Consider the following 10,518-nt stretch of genomic DNA (forward strand, 5'->3'; position numbering starts at 1 on the left):
TATCACAGAAGTAAAGGTTGGTAGAAAACAAAAACGACCAATTGAGCATAATTTATAATAAACTCATTTATTAATAAAAAAAACCTTTACTGTCTACTTACCTCGGTGAGATTTCATGAAAACAACTTATAAGAAACAATAACATCATAAACATCATAAGATCATGCTCACTTTGTAACATAACACATATCATACTTTTGTATTTCAATCATCAGACAACAAATTTTCTCTTTTATTAGCCTACTAGTATCCATGGAGATCCATAGGGGGTCCCCGCTACATGTGAACCATTCACATTAATAATTTAATTCTAGGGCCGTCCCCATACCCCGTCCGGTATGGGCGCCAAAACACATAAGGTCTCCATAGCCTGTCCGATATGGGAGACCACATTCCCGGTAGGGTTTTCTAGGGACCCGGTCCGTCCACCATCTCCCAGGATATCTAGTCAGGCTGTCGACATTATTTATTTATCAATTCGCATACCTTTTTTCATTCATTTCTTAATCTCAATTATCCAATTAAACATAAACACGTAAACTAGTAATGGACACCAAACAAGGCAACACAACATCGGGTTCATAATAATTCAAATCATAATAAATAAAACCATGATTCATGCATACGAAACCATAGAATAAACATATCAGGCACCATACTGCATTTAAAATTGTAAAATAAATCAAACAACAACTGACTGAAAAATACATCAAATTTGGGCTCCATTAGCAACCTTAATTAATTATAGATATCTATTAATTTATAAATACTGTTTTATCATTTATTAAGCTTTAATGCCGTAATAGGAAATAGGGTGAGAGATCCTTACTTGTCCAAGGGATCAGTCATCCTGATGGCCAGGAAGTGGGAAGACTTGGTAAGCCGGTCAACAATTACCCAGATGGTGTCATGTCCTGAACGTGCCTTGGTTAATCCCGTTACGAAATCCATGACGATATATTCCCACTTATACTCCGGGATCGTTAAGGGCTGAAGTAACCCGCCTGGGCGTTGATGCTCTACCTTGACCTACTAACATACTAAGCATTTATATACAAAGTCAGCTATGTCCCTCTTCATCCCATTTCACCAAAACCGGGGTCGCATGCTTTGGTACATTTTGGTGCTTCTAGGATGCATAACAAACTTGGAGCTATGGGACTCTGTCACGATGTCTCTCTTTAATTCACTGTCGTCTGGAATACACACATTGTCTTGGAACCAGAGTAACCCATCAGCAGAGACTCAGAATTCTGAGCTCGCTATCTGTTCTGCATCATTCTTACGGGCTACTAGGATGGGGTCGACTAACTGGGCTTCCCTAATTCTTTGTATTAACTCGAGCTGTACAGTCCGATGACCCAAACATGTGACTCTCTTTAGGTCCTGAAGCCGAACCTGTTGTGTGGCCCCAATTTTCTTGCGTTCTGAAATCATTAAGTGGGTTAAGATACCTGCACTTTTCATGCTGAGGGCATCTGCCACCACGTTGCCCTTATCTGGATGATACAAGATATCATAATCATAGTCTTTAAGGAATTCCATCCACCTTCTCTGACGCATGTTGAGATCCTTTTGAGTGAATATGTGCTTCAGACTCTTATGATCGGTATAGATCTGGAAGGTCTTTTCGTATAAATAATGGCGCAATGTTTTCAAGGCGTGTATGATTGCGGCAAGTTTCAAGTCATGAGTGGGGTAACTCTTCTCATGATTCTTTAACTGTCTGGACCCATAGGTTATGACCTTCCCGTGCTGCATCAAGACACAACCCAGGCCTAGATAGGAGCCATCACTATAAACTGTATATCCCCCCGATCCACTCGGTAAAGCCAGTGCGGGTGCAGTGGTCAGCCGATCCTTTAATTTTGAAAAACTTCTCTCACAGTCCTCATTCTACTCAAACTTGGCATTCTTCTTTGTGAGCCAGGTTAGGGGAGCCGCTAGATTAGAGAATCCTTCGACAAACCTGCGGTAATAACCTGCCATTCCCAAGAAGCTACAGATCTCCTTGACTGATATCAACTTTTTCCAGCCAAGTACTGCTTCAACCTTTTCAGGATTCATTGACACTCCTTCCTTCGATATGATGTGTCCTAGGAAGGCGGTCTGCTCAAGCCAGAATCCATACTTACTCAACTTTGCATATACCTTCTTCTTTCTAAGGACCTGCAAAACTTGGGCTAGATGGTGAGCATGCTCTTCTCTACTTTTTGAGTATACCAAGATGTCATCGATGAACACACTAACAAATTGATCCAAGAATTCTCTGAAGACCCTGTTCATCAGGTCCATAAAGATGGCTGGGGCATTGGTTAGCCATAATAGCATAACCAGGAACTCATAGTGTCCGTACCTGGTTCGAAAGGCCGTTTTGGGGATGTCATCTGTTCTTATTTTCACCTAATGGTAACCAAATCGCAGGTCTATTTTGGAGAAGACCTGCGTACCCTGCAGCTGATCGAAGATGTCGTCAATTCTGGGGAGGGGATATTTGTTCTTGATTATGACCTTGTTCAATCCTCTGTAATCAATACACAGTCTCAACGTTCCATCTCATTTTTTGGCAAACGTGACTCCGGCACCCCAAGGAGACACATTGTGTCTAATAAAACCAATGTCTTGCAATTCAATGATCTGTTTCCTTAGCTATTCCATCTCACCGCGGCTCATGCGGTAAGGAGCAACCGAAATGGGCTAGGTGCCTGGTTGTAGGTCTATAGTGAACTCAACTTCCCTATCCACTGGCAGTCGGGGCAGTTCGTCCGGAAACACATCTGGAAAGTTTCAGACTACCAGAATCTCTTGGATACAAATTTTCTTCTTGGGCTTGCCTAGTTAGAGAAAATAGCAAGGTTAAAGTACTTGAAAATTAAGGAAACTTGCCATCAAGGAATAAGTATCAAATGATTTTATTAATTTATAAATGGCTCCCGATTAGGAGGATTGAATACAATCTTCTTATTAAAGTAATCTATGGTGGTGTGATACGCCACTAGTCAATCCATCCCTAAAATTATATCAAAATCCCCCGTGTCTAACCCTATTAGGTCTACACTCAGTTTTCTATTTACTATCTCCACGGCACAAGCCCTGTAGATAACTTCTCCTAATAGTGTTTCACCCCTAGCAGTAGACACAAACAACATTGAATCAAGTTTATCAGGTGATACATTAAGTTTGGATGCAAAAATATGTGAAATAAATGAATGCGATGCACCAGTGTTAAATAAAACATGAGCAATATGGTCAGAGATAGTGTACATATCCTGTACCACGTCCGGGTCGGCGTCGGCATCCTGTTGGGCGAGGCTGTAAACCCTGCCCTGAAAAGGAGGTCTTCCTTGGTTCTGGTTCCTCGGGCACTCTCTCGCATAGTGCTGGGCACTACCACATATGCGACAGGTGTTATTGAGGCGATAGCATGGTCGGTCCCCGTGATCCCTGCTGCAGTGCTGACAGATCTTGCCACGTGCTGCCCCTGGAGCCTGAGGGGGAGCCTGGATCGTCGGTCTAGACCTCTTATTTTATTGGACATGTGCAATAGGTGCTGGTCTGCGGGGTAGAACTGAGGGTCTGTGACTCTCTGATGACTGGGAAAGGGTGTTGAAACTCCTCTCCACGATTTGCACTTTTGCCAGAACAGCTGAATATGTCTTGAGCTCTATTACCAACAAGTGCCGTTTGATCTCTGGGCGGAGGCCCCACTTGAACCTCCTAGTCTTTCTGCCCTCATCCATCAATGTCTCAGGGGAGTATCAGCCCAGCTCTAGGAACTTACGAGCATACTTCGACACTGTCATGTTTCCCTGGACCAGCTGAACAAACTCCGTCTCTTTTAAATGTCGGATGTGCTCGGGGTGGTACTCTGCATGAAAGGCTACTAGGAACTGCTCCCAAGTGACAGGTATGGGCAGGGTGGTCTGCTTGAGCTCCCACTAACGATCTGCTTCCCCCACCAGTATATAGGAAGCAAAAGTAACCCTCTGCTCAGGAACCACTCCTAAGGTCTTGAAAGCCTTCTCTGTCTCCGCCAACCAGTACTAGGCATCTTCAAAAGAGGACTCCCCTACAAAAGTGGAAGGGTTTAGTCTCCTGTACCTCTCTACATAGCCTGGGTCAATCAGGGAAGGAGCTGAGTCCCGTGGAAGAGGGACTGGGCCGGGCTGAGGATAGACTGGAGGGCCCTGTGGTGGCACCTACTGATATAGTGGGTGCACCGGATCACACTGTGGCGGTGCCGGGCAATACTGTGGCTGAGGCATCGAATTATACTGCGGCGGTGGTACCGAGTGGTACTGTGGAGGAGCAGGCTCTTGCCGGGGTGGCTCAGGATCCGCTCGCTGCAGCGGTGGCTCAAACTGTGGTAGTGGGGGAGGGTCGGGTAATTCCCTTCTCTCCTCTTGACCTTGTCGAGCAGCAATGATTCTTTCGAGCATCTTAAATATTCTATCAACATCCTCTCGAAGCAAATCATCCTGGGCTGCTCGGTTTAGTGAGAGTCTCCCTTTTCTCATCTCTCTGCACCTGCATTTCACAAGGAAGGGTTGAGTAATAATTCTCAGTTTGGTATTCCTCTAAGTATTATTGTGTAAGGGACGGGTCCGAGGAACGCGGCTCTGATACCAACTGTAACGGCCTTAGAAATTAAAAGGAAATGTATATATTTATTCTAAGTGTGGAAGCGAAATAAAATAGATTATGATTAACATCCCTTACACAATAAGCAAAACGAATTAAACGTATGGAAGAATAAACTAACTTAAATGAAACACTATGAATGAATACTATAAGGAAAACTAATAAATTCTTTAGTTTCTACTCGCCGTCTTCCTGCAGAACGGGCTCGGGAACCAAATTCTCCTGATCTGAAATGGTTAAGTAAGGAATGAGCTACACTAGCCCAGTAAAGACATCACACTCTCTCACTGTCACATAAGTAAAAGTTGGTAGAAAACAAAAACGACCAATGGAGCATAATTTATAACAAACTCATTTATCAATAATAAAACCCTTTACTGTCCACCTACTTCGGTGAGATTCATGACAACAATTTATGAAAACAATTACATCATAAATATCATAAGATCACGCACACTCTGTAACATAACACATATCATGCTTTTGTATTTCAATCATCAGGCAACAATTTTTCTCTTTTATCAGCCTACTAGTATCCATGGGGATCCATAGGGGGTCCCCGCTATACGCGAACCATTCACATTAATAATTTAATTCCAGAGTCGTCCCCATATCCCGTCCGGTATGGGCGCCAAAACCATAAACCTCAATACCCCATCCGGTATGAGGGTGAAACGGGTCGTCCCCATACCCCGTCCGGTATGGGCGCCAAAACACATAAGGTCTTCATACCCCGTCCGATATGAGAGACCACGTTCCCGGTAGGGTTCCCTATGGACCCGGTCCATCCACCATCTCCCAGAATATCTAGTCAGGTTGTCGACATTATCTATTTATCAATTCGCATACATTTTTCCATTCTTTTCTTAATCTCAATTATCCAATCAAATATAAACACGTAAACCAGTAATGGACACCAAACAAGGTAACACAACATCGGGTTCACAATAATTCAAACCATAATAAATGAAACCGTGATTCATGTATACGAAACCATAGAATAAGTACATCAGGCACCATACTGCATTCAAAACTATAAAATAAATCAAACAACACCTGACCGAAAAATACATCAGTTTCAAGCTCCATTAGCAATCTTAATTAATTATACATATCTATTAATTTCTAAAATACCGTTTTATCATTTATTAAGCTTTAATGTTGTGATAGGAAATAGGGTGATGGATCCTTACTTGTTTCGGAGTCTAAAATCGGGTTCTCACTGCGCCTACGGGCAGTCCCTAGATTCCCTGAATTTTTCCCTGAAAACTGAAACACACTCCCGATACCTGCACATGTCCCTAAAAAACCCCAAATCAGACCCAGGGCCCTTTCGGCCAATTTTAGAATTCCGGCATAGCGGCTCCGCCGTGCTCCGGCAACGGCGCCACTGCCCGCGACGACGATCCACTTCAGGTTGGCCGTTTTCTGCCGAATTTGGCTAAACTTGCATTGGTTCCTATGATAAAACACCCATAGGGCCCTTGGTGGGCAAAAAAATTACAGAAAACTGAGGCTTACTAGCGGCGGGGCTCTCGGGTGCGGCAACTCCTCCGGTGCGAGTTGCGGTTTGGTGTTTTGCTCCGGTCAACCTGTAGAAAAAAGGACTGTGGTATAAAAATTACATCGAACGGGAACCGGGAAGGGCTTCATTGGAGGCAAAAACTGAAGAAACCTGCGGCGGCACCGCTGGGCTTAGGTGGTATTTTCTGGCCAATTGGCTAGTGGCTTGGCTCCGATTTGGCCACATGGAGGTTCAACATCGAAAAACGAGCCAAGAGGAGAAATTTTACCTTGTTTGGTGGCCGAAAAATCCTCTGGTGCGGCGGCGGGTGGCAGCGGCCGGTTCCTCCGATGGCTGGGGTTGGGTGTGGATGCGATTATTTATAACTCTCTCCTTTTAATATGAGCCGTCCATCATGATTTAATCTGGACCGTCCGATCATGATTAAATTAGAAATAAATCTGCAGCGTCCATCGTGATGCGATCTGGGTCATCCGTGCGTGATCAAATCTGGACCGTCCGCACGCGTGAGATTTGGGCCGTCCACGCGCGCGGGAACGGATCTGGGTCGTCCGATCGCGCCCACGCGGATCGCCCACATGTCTCCATCCTGCGTGGCTTCCTGTGTCAGCGTCCCTGCCACGCGGCGTGTCCTGGTTGGCCAGGGTTGCTGACCGGGCTGCTGACGTGGTGCTATTTTTCTAAATTGCATTTTGACCTCCGATTTTTGATTTTTTTTTTCAAAAATACCATCAGAATCTAAATTTTTACCCATTTTTGCCAAATTCAATTTCAATTAAATCCCAAAAATAATTTTACCACATTTTATTATTATTATTATTTTTATTTCTATTAAATTAAATTAAAATCTTATAAATTAATTATTAAAATAAAATAAAATAAATAAAATTCCAGATTAAATTAAAATACAATAAAAATGAAAATAAAAGAAAAATCTTTGGGTGTTATAGTTAAGTTCTGGCTTTATTTATAACATTTTTATTTCAAAAATTCAGCAGAGTTTCGGGATGATTTTAATCACTTTTTTAACTTAAAATATCCAACACAATACTAAAAAACTAATCCCAAAAATTAAAGAGAAAATAAATTTCAAAACTTAAAAAAAAAACTTACATTTCTAACTGTTTATAACCTCATTTTGATTGTGAGCCTTCTTCCTCTTCTCTTTCTCTTAATTTGCTCTCACAAATTTAGCAAAGTCTCACCAGGGTTTTTATCTAAAAACCTTACAATAACTTCACAAAATCACACACTTCGTATTCTTTCCCTCACCTCTATGTTTCTCACTCTTTTTTTTCCATCCACAATGTCTCTTTCTCCATTCTTTTATTCCCTATTTATAGGAATGGAGAGCCATGAGATAAACTTGCCACCATTCCGCCTTGTCATCATCTAAATGTTGTCACTTTTTATTAAGTCATTTTTTCTAAGAGTTTACCACTTTTCACACATTCATTTTATCTAAAAGGTTTCTAGTTTTTATATGTCACTTTATCTAAAAGTTATCACTTTTCATTATGCTACTTTATCTAAAAGGTTCCTTCATTTTTTTATACCTCTTCATACTTATTCTAGCTTCTTTATTTTTATCTATCATTTTTTTATTTAACTATAAACTATGTCTTTAATCTTATCAGATATTTTTAAATATATATAAAGACTAAATTAAATATATCAAATACAAAAAGTTAATTCAGTGGTATTTTCGAGCTATCATAGATTGGCAAAAAATAGATTTGGGTTATATAAGAAAAATGAAGATAAATTTAATATGCTTAAAGAGTATGTTCAAAGAGATATTTTTACCTAGATAGAGCTTACAATAGGGTAAGCTTAAGTTTTTGGGGTGGGTCCCCAGAATAGCTTAACAACTTCAACATTCTTAAATTGCTTAAGTTATCAAATAAAGATCTAATTTTCTTATTATCAATACTAGAAAATTAAATTAAACAGTTAATGAAAATACAACATATATCTTTGATACTCTTTCTCTATATATTCAAACAATATATTCTTTCAACCAGACGGTTAATAGAATTTCTAGTTATATAATTTTAACTTTAATAGAGTTTTTAATATATAAAATTGTGACACATTTTTTATTACGAAGGACTTTTTAATTAGGCTATTATTATAGTTTCTATTTAAATAATTTTTATTACTACAGAATCTATAATCATATTTATAGTTTTAAATACATTATAATTAATTAGACAACAGAAAATTAATTACAACATATAGATTTTAGTTAGTAACTAGTACAATTCGGGTATGTCAGTTTTAATTTAAATAAAAATTTAATTGAACAATTAGTAAATTCTTAATTATGAAACTTTTAAATTTAGAAAAAATTTTACCTAGCTGTTCATTAGAAAGTAGAATTTCAAATTTTCTAATGAAGTAGAATTTCAAATTCGCTTTAGTTTTCTTAAATTTATAAGGGTACACCACCAATTTAATTCTGAACTTTGATTCATTTTTTCTTAAAAAAAATTAAGTCATTGAACATATCTTTTATTATAAAATAGCTTGTGGACTTTTTATTTTATTCAAAGTCATTGATATTATTTATACTGAAATAACTTATTTTGGGAGAAAAAAATTTAGACTACTAGATTATATGGATTATCAGTTAATATTTATTGCATTTATTATAAGACCGAATTACCATTGTGCGAGTATTTTATTTTAATACACTTTTATTCTATCTGTTAGAAAACAATAAATAATAGTTTTCGCATGATATCAATAATTTTCATACTGACTTCATTATTTTTATTCTTATATTTTTTCTTTGTTATTTTTAAACCTGAACTAAATTTAATGTCATAATGATCTCTCTAGAGTATAACGTTAGATCACGCAATTAATTAATACATGTCTAGCTCTTATTAATTTTTAATTTTATTATCAATATGAAATAATTAACACAAATAATGAAATATTAAGAAAAAATGTTGATAAGGATTTAATTTTATGGTTCATAACAACATAAACTTGGAAAATGCAAATGGGTATCTATTAAAAGCTTGAGTTGGTGTCTTCATGGCTAAAAAAAATAACAAATAAATACCAATGAAAATTTGTATGATAATAGAGGTAGTAGTGTATACATATATGTACATATGTAGTGGTAGTGCAGGAAGGAAAATGTCAAAAGTGGGGTGACAGAGAATCCTTTCTAAAAATTCAACCAGAAATTCATTTCCATATGGACTAACTTAACTAAACACAAATTTGAGGAATTAATAGTTTTGATGAGCATCTCCACTTGCATTTTTCTATTGCAAGAATCATCTCTTCTTTGTCAAAACTTAAATCAATGTGTTCTTCATATATTGCCTTTATATGTTATATTTAATAAAAATTTAATCATACTTTTGATATCTTCTTAAAATTCACTATAGGGTAAATTATAAAATAAATATATATTTTTATTAGCTTTTATAGGGAATAACTATATATTCTCTGCCAGTAGAATATTTTTTAAATAAAATTTTCTGTTTTAAATGATTTACATATTATTATTTTATACATATTTTTTCTTGAAATTTTTAAAGATACTTTTTCTTTGTCTTATAACTTCCTTCATGATAACAAGATTTAGGTCCAAAATAACATTCTTAAAAAAAAAAAATGAGAGGAAATTGCTAAACATAAACATAATGTCTAAATGATGGTTTAACTTTTTGAAATCCTCTTTAATATCATTGCCCTTTTTGATGGATGCCCACTTACTATATAACCAGTGAAATAAATAGAAATTTGGTTTACATGAATTTTATGCATTTATATATATATATATATATGTAAGTCAACGACCTAATAATATAAAGTGTATGGAGTAATATATGATTATTGAGAATTCAAAAGTGGTATGATTTCAAGGTTGCTTCTAATTTCATCATTGTCGGACATATGGCTTCCTTTTCAAAATGACTCAGTCTACGCATAAACAATACAATTCTTCTTTTTATCACAACATTGTAACTTGTAATCATTCATCTCACCATTCTTCTTCCTTTACACAATAAGAAAGAAAAAGAAAAAGAAAACTCCTTAATATCAACCTTACTAGAACTCTCCTTTTCACCGGTGTCCAACACTATCTTCCCACTCAAATCACAAGTAAATTTTTTTGTACCAAAATAAAAATGTCACGATCTAATCCCTCCCTGCCGACCCAATTCATTTTTCTTTTCTAAATTATTTCATCTTTTCTCTAAATAGATGAAAAAATCTAGTAAAAAAAACGTAAACTTTTAAATTGTATTTGTGAATCTACAATATTTTAAAATTTATTTAGATATTTAAACGATTAAAAAATTTTGTGTAGATACTTAAAATATTAA

The sequence above is a fragment of the Carica papaya genome, chromosome 4, assembly GCF_054855325.1.
Source record: "Carica papaya isolate Zhongbai chromosome 4, ASM5485532v1, whole genome shotgun sequence".
NCBI classification, from domain to species: Eukaryota; Viridiplantae; Streptophyta; class Magnoliopsida; order Brassicales; family Caricaceae; genus Carica; species Carica papaya.